This window comes from Jaculus jaculus, chromosome 8, assembly GCF_020740685.1.
Source record: "Jaculus jaculus isolate mJacJac1 chromosome 8, mJacJac1.mat.Y.cur, whole genome shotgun sequence".
Classification (NCBI taxonomy): Eukaryota; Metazoa; Chordata; class Mammalia; order Rodentia; family Dipodidae; genus Jaculus; species Jaculus jaculus.
Genome location: NC_059109.1, coordinates 70,344,565 through 70,361,693, shown reverse-complemented (window position 1 = coordinate 70,361,693; position 17,129 = coordinate 70,344,565). Strand labels below are relative to the sequence as shown.

The following is a 17,129-nucleotide window of genomic DNA, read 5'->3' as shown; positions in this document are numbered from 1 at the left end:
CCAGAGACAGAAAGAGTTTTTCTTTTAAGCTTAGGCTTCATCCCACCCCCCCCCCCAGGCCCTACTTTTTAGCATGCTCCTCCCTTACTCCTTTTGAGGAGTATCTCTTTTTATCTTTTTAAAAAATATTTTAGGCCATCTCCAAGGATAGAGGTTTCCATGGTATCAGTTCATCTTGGATTTGTGTTTGTTTTTCCCCACTTTCCTTCCCCTCTCCCCAAACCCTTCTATTCCTATTGTCTGAGCCTGGCATTCCCTATCAGGTATGTCAGCAACTAGAGCAGGTCCAGGTTGGAAACCACAGATGAGTGACACCATGCATCCTTTGTCTTTCTGTGATTGTGAGTTCACTGAGTATTATCTCTTACAAGTCTGTCCTTTTTCTACATATTTTATTGTATTGTTTTTCTTACTGCTGAGTAGGATTCCATTGTGTGTATGTACCACAACTTCACTATCCATTCATCCAATGATGGGTACCTGGATTGACTCCATTTCTTTGCTATAACAAATTGAGCAGCTATAAACATAGTTAAGCAAATATCTCTGTATTGATGCATGGTGCATTTAGGATAAATGCTCGGTAAGGGAATAATTAGATCTATTGCTAGCTCTATGCTCATCTTTTTTCAGGAATCTCCAAATTTATTTCCATAGTGGTTGTACAAGTTTATATTGCCACAAACAGGGGCATCCTCACCAACTTTTGTCATTGTTAGTTTTTTCTAATGATTTCCATCCTTTCTGTAGTAAGGTAGAATCTCATGGTTGTTTCAATTTGCATTTCCCTAATGGTTAGGAATGTACATTTGTTCAGGAAGTCTTTCCCAACTCCTATATCATGGAGAGTGCCTCCTATTTTTTCTTCCAGTTGTTGAAGAATTTCAGGTCTTATATTGAGGTCTTTAATCCTTTTGGACTTGGTTTTTGTGTATAGAGAGATGGGTGAATCTAGTTTCATTTTTCTGTGTATGGTCATCCAATTTGTCCAATAACATTTGTTGAAGATGCTATCTTTTCTCCAGTCCACATTTTTGGCAACTTTGTGAACGATCAAGTAGCTGTAGTTACTTGGCCTGAGGTTGGAGTCTTCAATTCTGTTCCCTTGGTCTGTGTTTGTGTTCTTTTGCCAGCACCATGCTGTTGTTGTTACTATGGCCTTGTAATATAGCTGTAGATTGGGTATGGTGATACCTCCAAAGTTTATTTATTTATTTATTTTATTTTGCAAAGCATATGTTTGGATATTTAAGGCCTTCCGCCATTTCATATCAATTTTGAGATCATTTCTTTTTTTATCTCTGTGAAGAATGATGCTGGTATTTTATTGGTATTGCATTAAATCTGTATATTGCTTTTAATAGAATTGCCATTTTAAAAATATTAATTCTACCCATATAGGAGCATGGGAGGAGGCATTTCCATTTTTTCAAGTCCTCATCAGTTTCTTTATTGAGTTTTTTGTTGTTGTTGTTTTCATTATATAGGTATTTCACATCACTGGCTAGTGTTATTCTATTTTCTTTTGTGTGTTGGCATTGAAAATGGGTCAGCCTCACTGATTTCTTTCTCTGTATATTTGTCCTTTGCATATATAAAGGCTACTGATTGTTTTTGTGCAATCACTTTGTATACTGCCACTTGACTGCAGGAATTAATCACCTTTAGAAGTTTTGAGATGGAGACTTTAGGGGCACTTATGTATAGGATCATGTCATCTACAAATAAGGCTAACTTGACTTCTTCATTTCCATTTGTATCCTTTTTATTTCTTTCTCCTGTCTTATTGCTTGTATTAGGACTTCTAGTACTATGTTGAAGAGCACTTTGTGACAGTGGGCACCCCTGTCTTATTCCTGATTGCAATAGGAACTCCTTAAGTCTTTCTTCATTAAGTACTATTTAGATTTTGTTTGCTTTATATGTGGCATTTATTGTGTTGAGATCTAAGCCCTCCACTCCTATTCTTTCCAGTGTTTTAGTCATGAAGTGGTAGTGTATTTTTGTTAAAGGCCTTCTCTATATCAATTTAGATGATCATGTGGTTCTTATGGTTAAGTTTATTTATGTGGTGCATTACATTGGATGATTTCCGTATGTTGAACCATTCCTGAATCCCTGGGGTGAAACCTACTTGATCAAGGTAGATAATGATTTTGATATACTTTTAAATTTGGTTTGCATGGATTTTGTTTAGGATCTTTGATTCTAAATTCATCAGGGATATAAGCTTATAGTTTTCTTTTTTACTTTTCTATCTCTTGTTTTGTTTGTTAATTAAGGTGATAGCTTCATAAAAGGAGCTGGGGAGGATTCTCTGCTCGGTCATTATGTGAAACAATTTGAGAAAAATTGGTTTCAGTTCTTCAATGAAGGGTTGATAGAATTTGTCTGAGAATCCATTCAGATGAACTTTTCTTTTTGGGGAGGTTTTTGATTTAGTTTTGGTAGGTGGTATGTATCTAGGAATTCATCCATTTCTTCCAGATTATCCTCTTTTCTTGAGTAGAGATTTTCGAAGTGTGCCCTAATGATTCTTCCAATTTATTGATGTGATTGTGACCTCTCCTTTTTCATTTCTGATTTTGTTATTTAGACTTTTATTTGCTTAATCAAATTGGCCAGGGATTTATTAACCTTGCTTGTTTTTTCAAAGAACCAGACCTTCATTTCATCTATTTTTAAAAATTGTTTTGTTTCCATTTTATTAACTTCTGCTCTGATCTTGATTATTTCTTTCCACCTGGATTATTTAGGGTTGAATTCTTCTTGTTTTACCAATGCATCTAGGAGGACTGTTAGGTTATTAATTTGGGATCGCTCTGTCTTTGTTATGAAGGCATTTAGTGCTATAAATTTTTTCCTTAGGACTGCTTTCATTGTGTCATATAAGTTTTGATAAGTTGTATATTCATCATTATATTCTAGGAATTTTAATTGTTTTTTCTGAATTCTTTTTAGGGCAAAACCATTCTGCATGGGATGATTCATCTCAAGTATGTCCCCTTTAGTTATTAACATGCAATCTCAAAATTGACACACTCCCCCACTCCACTATGGATAGCTTCACAGTCATCCAATATAAAATGATTTTTTTTTTTCAAGGTAGGGTCTCACTCTAGCTCAGGCTCACCTGAAATTTACTACATAGTCTCAGGGTGTCCTCAAACTCATGGTGATCCTCCTACCTCTGCCTCCCAAGTGGTGGGATTAAAGGCGTGCACCACCACGCCCAACTAAAATGAAAAAATTTTAAAATCACCTAGCCAAAATGTTAAGGTTAAGGATGAGTGACATTTTAAAAATGGTACTAAAATTAAATAAAATACTTTTCTTTACACCTCTCTTACTTTTTCAAATTATATGAACAGCACAGCAATGGAAGGTATTCCTGTCACAGTACACCATGCAGATTCCAATACAATAATTCAGTCAGTGGAACAAAATTCATCAACAAATAAGATGTCAGCTCTCTCTCCCCCAAGAATTGCTGTTCTGTCCTTAACCACTTCTTCTTCCTGCCCTTACATGAGAGATTATTAAGATTATGGGCATGCTGTCTCAATTAACAAGATGGGAGTTAATTCTAGTGTCCTGTAAAGAAACAACAGGAAGTTTTCAGTAATTCCATCCACTGAGCAAATAATTCTAGGGCAATGACATCAAGGTTGAAGACAAGTCAGCACTGCACTTTAGTTGGTGGTATCTCTTGGAAGGCCTAAGCCAATCTCAATCAGGCTTTGCACAAGCACTTGGAAATTGTGCTTAACTTTGAGTGGGCTTGAATCTTCTTGCACATGCATTCATTTATCCATGCAGATGGCAAGGGAGTAGACACTTAGAAAGCACATCAAGGTACTGTTCTTGTTTGTACCTTCATTCAACCTCCCCACAACTGTGCCAAAAGAACAGAGAGCTTTGAGTATTGCTTCATTAACAGGACTGTGACAGTAGTTTAAGAACAATTGCCTTCTTTAAGGTCAGTTTTTTGTTAAGTCATATCAGAAAGATGAACAGTTTAAGGCCATTTATCATGAGTCCTATTAACACAGTAAACAGAATCTTGTCCATAGCTCTCCCCACCAAGTTGCTAAGGGTGGACTGTGAACATAAGACTGCCAGGCTCACCAGAGTACAAACATTTCCTTTAAGGGCTTATACTAGCTTTTTGTGTTTCCTCCCTAATAAAGATACAGTCTTTAGCAAAAATCTGCTTGAAAGACAGAAATCACTGGAAACCACAAAAGAATGGCAGCATTTTGTGTGTTAGTGAAGTATAGGAACCACTGGCTGGCCCTAGCAGTTCTGTATGGTGAGGGGGGAGGGAGGGAGGCAGCACTATGCACTGGTTGTCTGGCTGGACAAACAGCAATTGGCCATGAAGCCAAAGCACACATTTCATGTGGGTAAGGCGGAGGCCAGGAAGGGCCATGCTTTTCTCCACGTGGAAGGTATTTTGATTAACTGGCTTAATGGATTAAATGCCTGCTGGGTACTGATCTTCAGAGTTGTGCAGGTGGCAGCACATCTACAGGTTCTTGGATTGAAAAAAAAAAAGTATTTACTGGCTGAGCAGCCAAGATGCAGCCTTGATTTTCCTAACCTCTTACCTTCAGAAGCCTGGGCTAGGCTGATTTTACCAGTGAGAAACACCCAACAATGCTTAATGTTCATGAGGAGGCATCTAGAGAGGAATCCACTACTCACATTCTCTTCTGACCCCACAGCTGAAGCAGACCCAAAGTCACATTGTGGCTTGCCTACAAAAGGGACCCGGAAATTAGGTCATAGCAATCACTGGCCCCTCTTTTTTTTTTTTTTTTTTAAAGATTTTTAAATGATTTTTTGGTTTCAAGGTAGGGTCTCACTGTAGCCCACGCTGACCTGGACTTCACTATGTAATCTCAGGGTGGCCTTGAACTCATGGAGAGCCTCCTACCTCTGCCTCTCAAGTGCTGGGATTAAAGGCATGGGACACCATGTCTGGCCCCCTCTTTTTCTTTCTTTCTTTCTTTCTTTCTTTCTTTCTTTCTTTCTTTCTTTCTTTCTTTCTTTCTTTCTTCCGTTCTTTCTTTCTTTCCCTTTTTCCTTCCTTCCTTCCTTCCTTCCTTCCTTCCTTCCTTCCTTCCTTCCTTCCTTCCTTCCTTCCTTCCTTCCTTCCCTCCCTCCCTCCCTCCTTCTTTCCTTCTTTCTTCCTTCCTTCCTTCCTTCCTTCCTTCCTTCCTTCCTTCCTTCCTTCCTTCCTTCCTTCCTTCCTTCCTTCCTTTCTTTCTTTCTTTCTTTCTTTCTTTCTTTCTTTCTTTCTTTCTTTCTTTCTTTCTTTTTGAGATTGTGTCTTGCTCTGTAGCCCAGGCTAACCTGGAATGCCTGAGCCTCAGGAGCACTGGTATTGCAAACCACATCTGGCTGGCAGCAATGGCTCACACAGAATGATGCACCCTTTTCTAGAAATAATCAAGAAGTTTCTCACTCTTCACCAATTTGGAAAAAGAGGAAAATAGGAAGTCAGAACATCTTCCTCAGTTAGCCATTCCACTTCCTGCTCTCAGTAACAATAGGAAGCAAGTGTATCACCCAGAAGATGATCTAACTAGACCATGCCAGGCATGAGAAACTTCGATACTTGCTCCGTTAACTAAGGGAGTTAATCAAGTTGCTTGCTTCCTAAGTGCACAGCCGAATGTGCAGGGAGGAGCAGGCTGTCTGAGCTACCAACCTCTATGGTCCAGTACCGTCCATCATGTCAGTTTTCTCTGCAGCTGTAATTCTGAAAACCCAAAACTTGAAGATCAAAGGGAAAAAAGGCCAAGTGAAGGAGAGAGGGGTTAGACAGCAGTCACAGTTAGAATGAGTCCTTGGCTGCTGGAAGGAGTGTTGTCCTCTGTGTTCATGTAAGATGTTTCTGCTCATTTTCCACAACACAAGGAAAAAGTTTGGGCCACTTGAAACGTCCCTCACCAGGAGAGTGGGAGAGTTGAAGTGAGTTGGCAGGGAAGGGGGGCGGGGAGTGTACTAAGACGGTTAGATTCTTCCAGCAAGGAATAATCAAGAGTTCTGGAGACTAGACACTTTTTTTTTGTGGTTTTTCAAGGTAGGGTCTTGCTGTAGGCCAGGCTGACCTAGTATTCACTATATAGTTTCGGGTGCCCTTGACCTCATGGCTGTCTTCCTACCTCTGCCTCCCCACTGCTGGGATTAAAGATCACCACACCTGATGGTACAGTTTTTAACAACTAGACTCTTAAAAATTTTGTTTTTCTTTAAGGCAAAGAGAAAAGTTTTAAAAAGTGCTTCAAAGCTGTTTTTCTGCTAAGTTAAAGCTTCTGAAGACAGAAGATAGTGTTACTGCCCTTGGTCCACTCTTGTGTACAGTCCTAATACCTCCTGACTATCCTTATCTGGTTTCCAATGTGATCTATGAAATAAGTGTTATAAACCTGAAATGAATATGGGCAATGCTAAGCAAAAATGATAGGAAAAATGAAACAAATTAGTTTCACCTCTATAGACCAACTCAGATTATGGGCTTTGGTAGTAATAATTGACCATTCAAACTGTGCTGAACGTCTGAAATTTCTACTCATTCTTAAATACCAGATTTCTTCTGACATACACTTCTATTTATTTCCCCCAGGAATTTGGATAAACAAGGGTAATCATGATATGACTGGACCAGAGATTTGTATGAAGATTAAAGAACAATTAACTATGTATAATGTATATAAAGCATTTGGTCCTCTAGAAAGCACAGAGACCCTAAATATTTCAAAGGAGTCTTGTGACTTCAAAATAAACACATACCGTAAGTACACTTATACAAACATTTTCAATTGCAGTGACTTCATGCAGGCCAAATAAAATAGCAAAGTGCACTGCTTAAAGCTGATGACTTTTTTTCTTGTTTGGTTTTTCAAGGTACAGTCTTGCTCTAGCCCAGTCTGATCTGGAATTCACTATATAGTCTCAAACTGGCCTCAAACTCACAGTGATCCTCCTATCTGGGTCTCCTCAGTGTTGGCATTAAAGGTGTGCACCACTGTGCCTGGCCAGTTTGTGACTATTGAAGTCCCTAAACTACATCATTAAACAGTAACTGCAAAACCTACTTGATATTCCAGGTGAATTCTACAGAGGTGAAAGTGAGCAATGCATTTGTGTTTTATAGGATTTTGTTCCCACGATTTCTTTAAGTTGCACATCTACATATAGTCCTCTTTCCATGGTCTGTTACTTGCCATTTCTTATTCTTTAAAAAAAAAATATATATATATATATATATATATATATATATATATATATATATATATATATATCTTCATTGGGGGAAGTGCAGATAGAGAATTGGTGTATCAGGGCCTCTAGCCACTGCAAACAAATTTCAGAAGCTTGCACCACGTTGTATATCTGGCTTATGTAGGTACTAGGGAATCAAACCTGGGTCCTTAGGCTTCACAGCAAGCACCTTAACTGCTAAGCCATCTCTCCAGTCCACCATTTCCTATTCTTAAAGTGACATAAAACCTTGGAATATCCTCCAGGGTTTAAGGCTCAGATGCTGTCAATGACCAAAGATGTCTTCTACTTAGTGCATGAGAATAGCTTCAAAACAATACTGCTTCCAACCTCTACTCTGTTCATTTACAGACATCCCACAGCTGATGGCAAGGAGCCCAGGAGAATTTGGATTGGGCATCTTTATTAATTAAAGGGACAAGCAACACTTTCCCACAGCCTTTTCACTCTGTTCTAAATCCTTCCCCTATCATACTTGCTGACTACTAGAAGAAAAGTTCATCTTGGGTATAATAAAGCCAAAAATTCCCTTCACTTAATCTTTGGTCAAAAGAATAAACAAGAACTTTGAAATGGGTGATATTTACATAAGTTCTTTGGTCAAGCAGTATAAGGCTCTCTGGAAGAAGTTCCCTTACCTGGCTGCAGTATCACACAGTTTAAATAAAGGTTATTCTAGTTTAGGAAAAGATATATGATCAGAATTTCTCAAAGAATAAAACCTACTATGAAATCACAGGGAGAAACCAGCCCCAGGTGACAGATTAAAATTGTGTTAGGACATGAAGAACAGAATAACTAGCAGTTGAAAGAGTTCTAAGTGGGTCAGTATCTGAAAGGGCAAGTTAAAAGTACTAGTTCCAAAATGGGAACATGTTAAGTGATTTCTAAGTTAAGGATTGACCAGTATTTTCCATTGTCATGTTAAATTTCAATCTGGACCCAGCCAGAGGCTGTCATAATTTTGAAATGTAGAAATTAGTAGGAAGACACTCAACTCTGGACATTCTGCAAGTCAGTTGACTCTCTCCTCTGCCCTGCCCCCCTCACTGCACCAACACTGCCTGCTACTTACAGAGCAGCTTTCTACACAGAATAGTCTATGGTGACATGTGAGTCATCTTCACCACCAAATCTGAGCACGGTGGGATGTAAGTGCTTCTAAATGATGAGTTTTTCAAGGAGGTGGGACGAATTAGGCCTGGGGGAGACCTAGAACTTAACTCCTTTAGCATGTGACCATATAAAGAAGGACTTCATAGTAAATGAGGCAATCATTTGATGACTAGAACAAAACAAACAAACAAACAAAAAAGAGTAAGGTGAGTCTTGGGAGGTCCTTGGACAGGAGGGAGTCATATGGTAAGTCTTTAAGCAGTGTTTTTCACTGCCACAGACTGGCAAAGCCTGGACCACCAGCCCAAGGGGGAACAGGGCCTTGGGAGGTGGGCAAGGAGTCAGCGAATTGACAAACAGACACACATACAAGGTGAATGTATCTGAGTGTATTTTACTGAAGTAGAGCATCAGGTTATCTACAATTCTGGCTGTATAAGCTTAGCCTTTGTTTATTTAAGTGGTACAATTTTATGAATAGCCTGTTCCAGGAGAGGCACAAATACATTGAGTAAAGATTACAATCACAAATTTAATAGTTAATATCTCACCAAAATCAGTGTTAGACAGTCAGTGGTTACAAATGACATTTGGTTTTTAGCCTGCTTCAAGCATCAAGTATTTTTAACAAAAGTTCTAACAGGGTGACTTCATAACTCTAGTATATTTTCTTCCTTGAACCATGCCACAAAAATGTAGGTGTATCAAAGCCTGTCTTCTCATAATTGGATCCCAGTTGTTTCCTAATGCTTTCTCTTTGTGCTTTCCTAAGCAAGCACCAAGGTGGCTTTGACCTAGCAAGTCTGTCCACAAAAGTTAAAGATTTCCAAGAAACATGCTTCCCACCATTGTTTTCTAGCATATCCCCATTCCTATACACTCCTGTATAAGGTAATTGTTCATTGATTGGTTCTGGTCCTCGGGATTCTGACTATGGCTTGAAATGATAGCGGGGTCTTTGGAGGAAGCGTCACACCATCAGGTGACTCAATTTTCTACAAACTTGCTCCATATCTAATTTTTACTAAATTGTGAAAGAACATCATGCTGCTGTCATGTGTCAGGAACAGAACAGTAGTAATGAAGCAAAAAGCTGTTAGAGAGAGCAAAAGGCACTACAAGACTGGAGAATGCACGTCCTTCCAGGAGGCTTTCTTCCTTCAAGCTTTCAGCTTGGCCTGGTGAACAAATCATGCAGACTCCACTGGAGTTGGCGTGGCAATTTACTGTTTTTTTTTTTTTCTTTCTTTTTTGAAAAAACTAAGCTTAAGACTATAGGGAGAATACTTTGGTTAATTCACCGGTTAAATAAGGACTCCAACCTCTGAGACCTAGGTGGGAAGGACAGAGAAGGCACTTGATCCCTAAGGAGAGGGTCAGTGTGTCATGAGGATGGAAGGCCAGGTCCAGCAGCAGTTCTTGAGGGACCCAAGCCTGAGAAGTGACTGGAGTGGAAAATGTCTGTGTGGTTCGCCAAACAGTTGAGCGTCAGTGTGATTTCACAAGTAGAAAAAATAAAACATATCTTTTAATGGGCAAAGTGGTCATCTCTTTTTTTAAAAGGGAAGACCTAGCAAAGGCAAGAATATGAAACATTTTCTTTACTATTTACAAATTTGGAGCGTATGTGACCCCCTTCAGTAACTGAGGAAATGTCTTTCACATGAGGTGGTTACTGAAATATGGTTCCTGTAAGTGGCTCAAAAAGGCACACACTGTCCTTGGTAGAGAGTTCCTTGCTCTAGGGAGCACCAGAGAGGGTCAGTCTTCCATCTCCTCATATGTGGTTTCATTTTCCTGTAAAGGCACCAACTGATGACCAGACTATTTCATCTGCAGCAGGTCCCCAACTTAATCTTCATCCTTTAAAGCTGTATCAAGTATTTCTTTGGTATCAGCAGCTGGCAGGCAAAACCTGGCTTTGGACTCAATAATTGGGGATAGCAGGAAATCCCACCACAATTGCACCAACATTTGGCTTCAGTCTCTCTTGTCCAAAGGTGCCAATTTTGGCTGGCATGTATAGCATCAAAGGTACCACCAGAGAATCTTCATTTCCATAGATGATGAACCCCATCTCCTTCAGGAATCTCCTGAAACACCCGGTGTTCTCAACTAACTGCTGCCCACACTCTTTGCTAAGGCTGGTGCTATCCTGTCCCATGATGCACTTCATAGAAGTGATGATTTGTTTCACCACAGGTGGAGAAAGGAATGTGGCATGCACAGCACTGTGAGAATGTGTGTGCAGATAGTCTATCAGCTCCTTCATTCCTCCAATGTATCCTCCAGAGCACCAAAGCTTTTTTGCGAAGGTTCCCATCATAATGTCTACATCCTCAGGATTCAGGCCAAAGTAGTCTACCATGCCACAACCAGAGGGGCCAAGAGTTCCAATACTGTGCACCTCATCCAGGTACAAGTACAGTGTATTGAAGGCAATCACTTCAGAAAGGTGAACAATAGACCCTTCCATGCTACATATGCCTTCCACAAGGATTAGGATTTTCTACCAGGCCCTTCTTTTGTGAGGCTGACCATAAACAATGGCATCTTTCAAAAGCTTCTCTAGGCTTTGCATATTGTTGCGTTTGAAAATTTGAATGGTTGCTCCTGAGAGCCTGGCTTCTAGAACCAGTGATGCATGGTTCAGTTTATCACTCAAAATCAAGGAACCTTTCCAACAAGAGCAGCAATGTTCATTGAATTTGTAACAAATCCCATTCCAGATGCCATAGCAGCTTCTCCTCCCAAGTACTTTGCTATAAGTGTCTATAGTTTTCCATGTTTGTCTAGGTTTCCAATCTCCTGCCAAGTGCTATGCTCTCAAGCTCCATACTTCTCTAGAAATTTGGCAGCTGCTTCCTGACATGATCCAGTGTTCAATGCAAATCCAACATATAGAAACCCATATTTATTACATCTTTAATTATATTCCCTGTGTACTTGAATGAACGGTTGTAGTCATGAGTCTGTCTAGCTATGATATCCACCCTGGCTCCAGGTACACTACAGATTGGTCCGATTCAGTTGTCTCTTATCCTCATATACAGGTTCCTTGTATGGAAGTTTCCAAAATCCTGATACAAGGATACAAAGTCCTTTTGTTCTCCCTGTATTGCATGGTGGCACTTTCAATTCTCCAGTGCCTCAAGAAATCTTGATGATATCCAAAGAGGGTGAGTACACCATACCCCACATATGTGAGCACAGCAACTAGCATGGGTGTTTATTTAAAAGCTTCATTAAAGACATGCACCACCTTGCCAGGCTTCCCTGTTGACTTTTTGTTTGGATGATCTGGCTATTGATGATAGTGGAGTATTGAGGTCTCAGACTATGATGGTGTTTGTGTTTATTTGTTTTGTTGTAAAGTAGTTTTTGTTTTATAAACTGTGGTGCACCTGTGTTTGGCACATATAGATTTATGATGTGATGTCCTCATGTTGATGAGTAAGGAGTGGACTTCTTTGTCCTTTTTAATTACTTTTGGTTTGAAGTCTATTTTTATCAGATATTAATATAGCAACACCTGCTTGTTTTTTATTTCTATTTGCTTGTAATATCATTCCCCATCCATTCACCCTGAGGAATTGTCTGTCTTTAGTGGTGAGGTGGGTTTCTTGAAGACATCAGATAGGAGGGTCCATTTTGTTTGAACCACCCTGTTAACTTGATGGGTGAGTTAAGGCCATTAACATTTAAGGTTATAACTGTGAGTTTTTATTTAATCCCTGCCATGATGAGGTGTTTTATGCAGTTTGGTGCTTTCTTGTGTTTTGTAACTCTTTGAGCCTGGTCTAGTTTTGGTTATTGTGACCTTCTTTGTGTTGGTTCTTGAGATTGGTCGTTTGACTCTTCTCTGTGAAGTATTCCCTGAGGTATTCTCTGTTGGTTTGGCCTTGTGTTTATATAATCATTGAGTTCACTTTTTTGAATGGAAAGTTTTCCTTTCATCGTCTATTATGAAGGGTACTTTTTCTGGCTGTAGTAGCTTGGGTTGGAAGCCATAGTGTTTTAGACATTAAAATGTTCCATTCCAGGCCCTTCTGGCTTTCAGGGTTTCCACTGGGAAATCTAAAGTAATTCTGACAGGATTGCCTTTATATGTAGTGAGCTATTTCTCTCTTGCTGCTTTTAGTACTCTCTCTTTACTTTTGTTTTTTAAGAGTTTTAACAATGATGTGCCTTGGAGAGTTTCTTCTTTGGTCCTGTTTGTTTGGTGTTCTGTGGGCTTCTTGTATATGAACGGGCCTCTCTTTTACGAGATTGGGAAATTTTTCTTCAATAATTTTGTTGACTATGTTCTCTATGCCTCTTGCCTGGATTTCCTCTGCTTCTGGTATACCCATGATTTGGATGTTTGTTTGTTTTAGGGTGTTCCACAGTTCCTTCATATTATGTTCACTTGATTTTTTTGAACTTAGCAAAGTATTTGGCCTCTCAATAAATTTCATCTGTCTTGTTTTCCAGGTCATGTCTTCCACATGAGTAGCTCTGTTAGTGAAGGGTTCTTGAGTTTTTATAAGCTCTATTTGGTTTTTGTTTTCTGTTGTGTTATTTTGCACCATGGCCATCTCTTTTTTGAGGTACTATTTCAGCTTTAGTTCTGCTTTTCTTGCTGCTTTCTAGAATTCATTCTTGCATTTGATCAAGTCTTCATTAAGCTTAATCAATTGGTTATTGAGAACTTCCCTTTGTTGACTAATGTTCAATTCATTTACATCTCTTTTGAGGCTTCTAAGCTTTTTTTTCAATCAAGTTAAGCCTGTTGTAAAAAGCTGAGTTCTCTGAGGTTATTTTGCTCAATTTCATTTATACAGTTATTGGTTTTTTGAAAGTTTGCTTCCAGTTCAGCAATTCTTTTGATCTCACTGGTTGTTGTGTTTTCATTTTGGGATTGAATTTCTGTTTACTGCTCCATGATTTCATTGAGGCTTACCTTGTGGGACTAGGCATCCTTCATGGAGATCTCTGTTTTCTGACTTTTGTTGGCTTTTTTGCACTGTGGCCTACCCAACTTGGGGAAATGTTTTATTCTATTGGAGAGGAAGCAAGTATTTATCCTTGTAGGATCATCAAAGGGCATTCTGTTTTAAATGTGAACCATATTGTTATGCTGGAGTATGATGGAGTTATAATCATAGGTGCACAGACTGCAGAGATTGCAGGTACATCAAAGGCACCTGGGGAACTGGAAACTCTGGCCAACTTACTCCACTTGCATATACTTTAGTACACAGGGATCAGGGGTTGGGGAACCAGCAATCAGATAGATGGAGAGCCAGGGGCAAGAGGCCAGGTCCTTCAGTGGCCTGTGTACCCTCTTACTCAAGGGACTAGAGATTTCGGTACCCAGGGGTCAAATAAAGAACAAAAGGCCTGCTTCCACAACCCAATAACAGGGCCTAGGCCTCCCCAAGGCATCAGCAGGGGTACTGGGACCATGAAGTAGGAGGTGAGGAACCAACCAGGATCTCTGGCTTACTCACTTTGTGTGCACAGCCTCCTGAGTGGGGGATCCAGGAGTTTGGGATGGAGGGACCATTCATTCGGGAAGGCAGAGCAAGCAGTGGATCCAGGCAGCCCCAAGCCAGCAGCAGGGGAACCAACCAGGAAGAGGGAATCCATATGTATACCCTCTGGAGCAGGCTATCTGGGAATTGGGTACCCAGGGGCAGTTCAATCAGGAAGGCAGAGCAAAGGACCTGATTCTGCAGAAATGTTGCAGGGTCCAGCCATACTCAAGTCAGCTTCAGGGGAATGTACCAGGTCCAGGAAACTTGAATAGCTGGAGAACAGGAAGATCTGCAGGTGTAGCTCTTATACTTTAAGAGAAACATCAGAAGTACCTGTAGGCATTGAGTTTGTCTGTACTCAAGCATTGTATTAGACTGGGTAGAGCAAATTACTGGCAAATTCTAAAATTCAACTGAGCAATATACACATTCAATCAAAACTTTCCCAGAGTATTTATACAAGCATGGTTATTAAAATAAGCAAATAATCTAATAAAGCCAAAATCCCTAAGGGTGTGTGTTACCCCACACCCTTAATTCTGTTAACTAAGAGGTTGAGATTTCTGGTCTTAAATGGGTTCCAAGTCAGCCTGAGGATGGTCAGACCCTACCCCCAATAATGACAGAAGAAATAGACAAAGGCCCTGTAAGTCAGGGAATGTCAAAGGCAACAATAGTCAACAACGAAAATACATACTATTTGAGAATGGTAAAGCTAACCAAGAATATTTCATTCAAATGTAATACATAACCTTTCCTGACATGGAAAGAGAGATTAGTACTTCCAGTATAGGCCTAAGCATATGGTTTTGTATATGTAGGCCCTGTTACCTTTTTGGAATAGTTTCTAATGTCACCACTGCTGAGTGCCCAACTTGATCTCTCTCAGCGCCAGGCAGCTAGGAGAAAATGAGTTCTCTGGAGGTTTTTGGCCCTGACAGTTAGGGAATGGGAGGCTATGCAGATGCCTGGACTTCATACTGGAGCTGCTCAGCTGGTTATGTTTGTATTCTCCTTCAGCAGCTACTCATCTGATCCCTGGTGTCGTTTTTGGGCAGGATTTATTTATTTATATTTAAATTAATTTATTTTCTTTATTGACAGCTTCCATAATTATAGAGAATAAACTTTGGTAATTACCTTCCCCCACTTTCTCTTTACAACTCCATTCTCCATCATATTCCCTCTTCCTCTCAATCAGTCTTTCTTTTATATTGATTACATCATCTTTTCCTCCTATTGTTACATGCAATGTTTGACTTTCTGGTCCTAGGTTACCTCACTAAGTATAATCCTTTTCAGATCCACCCATTTTTCCTGCAAATTTATTTCATAATTTCATTTTTCTTTACCAATGAGTAGAACTACTTCAGGATTCTTGACTTTTTGAGGAGGCTGATGTAAGTGGAAATTCCCTTCACCCTGAGTCTGTTCCTGTAGCCCTCTGTCACCAGCCAGGCAGGCAGGTGGGCACACAGATTGGGTCACTGGCTCTTTGGTGGGATTCTGGACAGATGCTTCCTTTCTGGAAGATCTTGGTCTCTCCTTCTTCTCTGCCATGGTATTTCCCTCCCTAGGTGCCTTTGGTGTGGCTAGTATGCTGCCATCTTATGCAGAAGTCCCCTCATTTAGCTGGTTCTTATGTTCTCTTAGGATTTCTTCAAGAGTTGTTTTCATCTGATTCCTTTGTGTGTTTTTTTTTTCTTTGCTTTTTTTTGTGAGCATCCTTATAGGAATTCTTTTCAATTCTCTGCCTGGAATTTCATTTAATTCACTTGTCACTGGAGGCTATTTTTGTAGGATACATTATTTGTTTTTTATATCACTGTGATGGGATTCTTCTGTTTTGAGTTATTTCATTGATTGAACTTTCTGTTTCTTTTTCAGCTGTATTCAAAAGTTATATCCTTAGTCTAGGAATGTAAGGTTCCTGATAGACCTTTATGGTACTCCCATAGTAGAATACTAACATCAGGAGTGAGCAAAGCTGATGGATAGGACTGCTATATGAATATCATAGTAGTGCATTAACAAAATGATGCCTTTAACTTTAGTAACTGTTGGTGGAAAATGACAAGCTTATTATGGAGTATGGTAGGATATTTGTTACTTAAAATGAGAGAAATTCTGGGTACGTTAGTATGGTGACTAGTGTTTGAAAAGATGGAAGAGGCAGCAGTAACTGGGAGAGGAAAGTTGGGGTATTGTTAGGGTCCACAAATTTTAGAGATTGTTGAGTCTAGGTTGTAGTTAGAGAAAGAGAGGAAAGGGAGAAACAAATGTGGAAAGGAAGCTAAAATAGAGGTAGGTGATTGTGGTGGTTTGATTCAGGTGTCCCCCATAAACTTAGGTGTTCTGAATGCTAGCTCCCCAGCTGATGGATATTTGGGAATTAATGCCTCCGGGAGGGAGTGTATTGTTGGGGGCGGGCTTATGGGCTTTATAGCCAGTTTCCCCATGCCAGTGTTTGGCACACCCTCCTGTTGCTGTGGTCCACCTTACGTTGGCCAGGGGGTGATGTCCACCCTCTGCTCATGCCATTGTTTTTCCCTGCCATCATGGAGCTTCCCCTTGAGCCTGTAAGCCAAAATAAATCTCTTTTTCCCAGAATCTGCTCTTGGTTGGGTGATTTCTACCAGCAATGCGAACCGGACTGCAACAGTGATGTATATGAGTTGTGGGTGGGAAGAGTAGTAGAGATATCACAATAGTAGACTAGATGGTGGAAAATGCAGAAAAAACTAAAATCCATCTGAGCATTATACAGACACAAAGAAAACCAGGATGGAACATATATGTAGGATTAGAGATTAAAACAGATGCACTTTCAGGATGAGATTCTATCTCATCTATGGTCACTTGTGAAGATGGTTCTCTTTGATGTAATCTCGAGGAGACCAGTTAGCTGCTTAGGTGCTATGTGAGGGCTCTTATACTGTAAGTTCATGAGTATAATGGCCATATCATAACCTGAAAAGAGGGTTCAACAGCCTTCCTCCCCATCTTCCAGCTCTTAGTTCTTTCTGCCCTCACTTCCTTGATGTTACCTGAACTGGGGTGAAGGACATGATTACTCAACAATTGCTTATTTTTAGCACTTTCTTTTTTCTTTATTTCTTTTATTATTATTATTATTATTTTAGTATTTCACTCTAGCTCAGGCTGACCTGAAATTCACTCTGTAGTCTCAGGGTGATCTTG

General features: G+C 39.9%; 1 pseudogene; it reads right to left on the bottom strand.

Annotated features, from left to right (window-relative positions):
- Positions 1-10,170: 10,170 nt before the first annotated feature.
- LOC101600696 lies at positions 10,171-16,996 on the bottom strand (annotated as a pseudogene).
- Positions 16,997-17,129: the final 133 nt, after the last annotated feature.